Here is a 6,000-nt window from a genome sequence, read left to right as displayed (position 1 = left end):
GATCTAAAAAATGGAAAGACATTCATGTTCATGGATTGGAAGACTTACTATTGTGAAGGTGGAAATACTACTCAAAGATCTACAGATTCAATGTAATCTCCATCAGAATTCCTTCTTCTTTCTTTTTCTTTTCTCTCTCCTCCTCCTCCTCCTCCTCATCCTCCTCCTCCTCTTCTTCTTCTTCTCCTCCTTCTCCTTCTTCTCCTTCTTCTCCTTCTTCTCCTTCTTCTCCTTCTTCTCCTTCTTCTTCTTCTTCTTCTTCTTCTTCTTCTTCTTCTTCTTCTTCTTCTTCTTCTTCTTCTTCTTCTTCTTCTTCTTCTTCTTCTTCTCCTCCTCCTTCTCCTCCTTCTCCTCCTTCTCCTCCTTCTCCTCCTTCTCCTCCTTCTCCTCCTTCTCCTCCTTCTCCTCCTTCTCCTCCTTCTTCTTCTTCTTCTTCTTCTTCTTCTTCTTCTTCTTCTTCTTCTTCTTCTTCTTCTTCTTCTTCTTCTTCTTCCTCTTCCTCTTCTTCCTTTTCTTCCTCTTCTTCTTCCTCTTCTTTCTTCATAGAGACAGTGCCTTGCTATGTTGCCCAGGCTGGTCTAGAACTCCTGGCCTCAAGCAATCCTCCTGCTTTGGCTTTCCAACATGCTAGGATTAGAGGCATGAGTCAGTATGCCCAGTCCTGAAGAAATTTTTACCAAGATAATTCAATATATCAACATAAGAAATAAGAGCAAGCAGATTTAGAAAATATCCAAATTTAAATTTTTCAATGAACAATATGGCTTTTGAAATAAGAAACTTAAAGTATGAGTTAAAATCTGTCATCTCTTTGTTTTTGGCTTTGAAATTTAAGGTAACAGCAATGAGATTCCCACTTTTAAGGATGTAGTTGACTGAGTAACTCTCTTGCTGAAAACAAGCAAAGCAGCTATGGAGACACAGCTGAAGAGTAAATTGGGAACTGGAGGATATGGAAAAGGTCTGTATGACTGTTACTAGTATTAAAAAGAGAAAAAAGAATAAAAAGGAGGGCAATATTCAACAGATAATGGCTGGGAACTTCCAACATTAATAAAAGACTTCATTCCTCATATTCCAGGAATCCTAATGATGTTGTATATAAACACACATACAACTTTTATTCAAACAAGATGCAAAAAGGTATAAACAATGAAGTAAAAAAATAAGTCCAATGCCATTACAGTTAAGAGGTTTGGTTCTTCTAAAGTTACAAAGAAAATGAGAAGACAAAATACAAATTGGAAGGATATATTTGGAACATATTTCACTGACAAAGAGTAGTGTGACCAATAACCTCTGCATTGTTTAACACAGTAATCAATTCTTAGTTCTCCCTTGTCAGAAATGTTTGACCCTGTTTCTTATTCTCTCTATAAAACACCTTCTTCTGTTTCCTAGATGCAGTCTTCTGATTTTCCTCCTCTTTCTCTGCACAAGCCTCCTCAATCTCCTTTGGTGTTTTCTTCTCATGTGACTCTAAAGTGGAGTGACCTAGAGCTCTGGCCTTGGACCTCTTCTGTTGTCTTATCTGCTTTCATTCCCTAAGTCATTTCATTCAGCTTCATGGCTTTCATACCATCTCTATGCTGGTGAATTCCAATTGGATAGCTTTAGCCCAGACAGCTGAACTCTAGGGTCATCCTACTGCCTGCTCCACATCTGCACTGGTATTTCTACAGGGTTCTCAATATGTTTTTTAAAAATGAGCCATAGGTATTGCCTTTGAAATCTGCTCCAGTCACCCCATCTTCTTTCATGACAATCCCATCCTTCTAATTGCTTTGGCAAAATCTTGGCATTATCCTTGACTTCTTTCTTTATCTCATATCCCAAATATGATCTATTTGCAGATCTTTTTATCCCTAACTTCAAAATATGCCCAGATTTAGACCACTTTTCACCATTTCCACTACCATCATCCTAGTCAGAGCTATCACCATCTCTCACCTGGATTATTGCGGTACTCTTCGCCTGCTCTCATTGCTTTCGCCCTGTCCAGTCACATGTCAGTCAAATGACTTCTGCTAAAAACCTCAATCATATCAATCCTCTGCTCAAAACCCTTTAATGGATCCCTATTTCACCTACAAGGTGAAAATCCTTACTTTGACTTACAAGCACCTACATGGTATGCTGTCATTTCTTCTCTGACTTCATCCTATAAAACTTCCCCCTCCCTTATGCCCCTCCAGCAACTTTGAATTTTGTACTGTTTTGCCAACAAGCAAAACATTCTCCTTTCAGGTTTTTTAACTTGCCATTCTCCCTGCCTGGGAAGCTCTTCCTCCAGATGTCTGCATGACTCATTCCATCAAGTCTTTAGGTCTTTGCTCAAAAGTCACCCTGTCAACAAGGCCCTCCCTGTCCAGTCTATACATAACTGCAAGTCCTCCTCAACATACAGATACATTGTCTCATTTCTTGCTTTCTTCTTTATACATCACTCTCTAATACACTATGTATTTTATTTATTTATGTTATTTCTCCTCCATTAGAAAGTTCCATGAGGACAATGGCTTCTGTATATTTTATTTACTGCTACATCCTCTGTACCTAGAATAGTGCCTGACTTTGTTGAATGAATGAATAAATTAATAAAATATTGAAAGGTCCTCTACTCACGTGTATGTGAAAGTATGGAGCATCAAATCGTTTATACTCTACAGATGAGAGAGTAAATTTGTGCAATCACTTTGGAAAACCATTTGGCATTGCTTAATAAAGTTGCTCATTTTATATGTCCACAACCCAATGATCCCTGTCCTATACGTAACCCCTACAGAAAGTCTTGCACACGTGCAATAGAAATCATGAGCAAGAATGTTTGCAGTGCAGTGATGTTTGAAAAAGAAAATGAAAACAGGGCTTGGTGGTGTGCACCTGTAGTCCCAGCTACTCAAGAGGTTAAAGTCGGGGGATGACTTAAGGCCAGGAGTTCAACACCTGTGAATAGCCACTGCACACTCCAGCCTGGGCAACATAGCAAGACCTTGTCTCTTTTTCTTTTTCTTTTTTATCTTTTTTGAGACTGAGTCTCGCTCTGTCACCAGGTTGGAGTGCAGTGGCATGATCTTGGCTCACTGCAACCTCCACCTCTGGGGTTCAAGTGATTCTCCTGCCTCAGCCTCCTGGGAGTAGCTGAGATTACAGGCGCCTGCCACCACGCCCGGCTAATTTTTGTATTTTTAGTAGAGACCAGGTTTCACAATGTTGGCCAGTATGGTCTCGATCTCTTGACCTCGTGATCCACCTGCCTCGGCCTCCCAAAGTGCTGGAATTACAGGTGTGAGCCACTGCACCCAGCCAACCTTGTCTTTAACAGAAGATTAAAAATAAAAATAAATTAAAAAGCAAATTTAATGACTATTATAGTAAAATGACAGAATCTGGAGTATTATAAAGCAAAAAAATGAAACTACAGCTACAATCATCAATATGAATGAATGCCATGATCATAAGGTCAAGTACAGTTTCAGAATAATAGGTATAAAAATGGCTTAACTTATGTGAAGTCCATATTTAAAAATTATGACTATAATGTTTAGAGAGAGATATATACATACACACACATACATACACACACAAAAATCAATCATTGTGTACACACACACAGACACACACACATTTATATATATATATATGTATGTATATATATATATTGAATCTATAAGGAAAGTCACCAGTATAATTAACAGGTAATCCAGAGTAAGGGGAAGGAATGTGAGTCTTGGCAATCTCATGAGAGCATCAATGGCGCTTGTTCAACAAATTGGGTATTAAAAAAACATACTTCAACATGATAAAAGCCATATATGACAAATCCACAGCTAGCATCATATGGAATGGGGAAAACTGAAAGCCTTCCCTCTAAGATTTAGAACAATACCAGGATGTCAATTTTCATCACTTTTATTCAACATAGTACTAGAAGTCCTAGCCAGAACCATATGACAAGAGAAATAAAGGACATTCAAATTGGAAAGGAAGAAGTCAAATAATCTTTGTTTGCAGACAATATGATCTTATGTTTAGAAAAGCCTAAAGACTCTATAAAGTCAGTAAAGTTGCAGAATACAAAAACAGTAGCATTTCTGTATGCCAACAGCAAACAATCTGAAAAAGAAACCAAGAAAGCAATCCCAGTAATGATCACTACAAATAAAATAAAATACCTATGAATAAACTTAACAAAAGAAGTGAAAGATCTCTACAGTGGAATCTGTAACTCATTGATGAAAGAAATTGAAGAGGATCCAAAAACTGGAAAGGTATACCATGTTCACGGATTGGGAGAATCAATATTGTTAAAATGTCCATACTACACAAAGCAGTCTTCAAATTCAATGCAAACCTTATCAAAATATCAATGGCATTCTTCACAGAAATAGAAAAAATCATCCTTAAATTTATATGGAACCATGGCCGGGTGCAGTAGCTCACTCCTGTAATCCCAGCACTTTGGGAGGCCAAGGTGGGCAGATCACTTGAGGTCATGAGATCGAATCCAGCCTGGTCAACATGGTCAAACCTCATCTCTACCAAAAAATACAAAAATTAGCTGGGTGTGGTAGTGTGCACCTGTAGTCCCAGCTACTTGGGAGGCTGAGGTGAGAGAATCGCTTGAACCCAGGAGGCGGAGGTTGCAGTGAGCTGAGATCACGCCACTGCACTCTGGCCTGGGTGACAGAGGGAGACCCTGTCTCAAAATATATATGGAGCCACAAAGAAAATTGTAAAAGCAATCCAGAGCAAAGAGAATGAAGCTGAAAGCATCACATTTCCTAACTTCAAATCATACTACAAACTATATAATCAATAAAGCATGGTACTGACATGAAAAACAGATGCACAGGTCAATGAAACAGAATAGAGAATCCAGAAATAAATGCATACATTATTAGTCAGCTCATTTTTGGCAAAGGTGCCATGAATATATATTGAAGAAAGGACAGTCTCTTCAATAAATGGTGCTGGGCCTGTAATCCCAGTTACGCAGGAGGCTGAGGCTGGAAGATCACTTGAGCCCAGGAGTTAGAGATCAGCTGGATCAATATGAGACCCCACTTCCAAGAAAACATTTTAAGAAAGAAAAAAGAAGAAATTATAGTGGAAAAATTAGATATCCCTATGCAGAAGAAGGAAACTAGACTCCTACTGTCAAATTCAAAAATCAAAACAAAAAACAAAATAAAGACTTAAATCTAGGACTTGAAGCTATGAGACAACTGAAAGAAAACATTGGGAAAACATTGCGCAAAATTGGTCTGGGCAAAGATTTTTTGCCTAAGACCTCAAAAGCACAAGCAACCAAAGTGAAAATGGACAAATTAGATGATAGCAAGTTTAAAAGCTTCTGCACAGCAAAGGAAACAATCAACAAAGTAAAGAGACAGCCTACAGAATGGGAGAAAATATTTGCAAACAAGAGATTAATAGCAGAAACATATCAGGAACTCAAACAATTCAGTAGCAAAAACACAAATAATGCAATTTTAAAATGGACAAAGGATCAGAACAGACATTTCTCAAAGAAAGACATACAAATGGCAAACAGGTATATAAAGAAAATGCTCAACATTACTAATCATCAAAGAAATGCAAATCAAAATCACAATGAGAAATCATCTTACCCCAGTTAAAATGACTTGTATCAAAAAGACAGGCAGTAACTGATGCTGGCGAGGATATGGAAAAAAGGAACCTTCCTAAACTGTTGGTGGGAATGTAAATTAACACAACCACTATGGAGAACAATACGGAGAATTCTAAAAAAAAAACTAGAAATAAATTCAGAAATCCTACTGCTAGATAAATACCCAAAAGAAAGGAAATAGGTAAGTAATATTGGCATTCCCATGTTTATTACAGTACTATTCACAATGGCTAAGATATGGAATCAACCAAGGTGCCCAGCAGTGGATGAATGGATAAAGAAAATGGGGGACATATACCTAATGCACCATTATGCAGCCGTAAAAAACAGTATGAAATTCTGTT

The sequence above is a fragment of the Macaca mulatta genome, chromosome 2 (assembly GCF_049350105.2).
Source record: "Macaca mulatta isolate MMU2019108-1 chromosome 2, T2T-MMU8v2.0, whole genome shotgun sequence".
In the NCBI taxonomy this organism is placed as follows: domain Eukaryota; kingdom Metazoa; phylum Chordata; class Mammalia; order Primates; family Cercopithecidae; genus Macaca; species Macaca mulatta.
The sequence above is the reverse complement of the archived record's forward strand: the minus strand, read 5'-3'. Positions refer to the sequence as shown.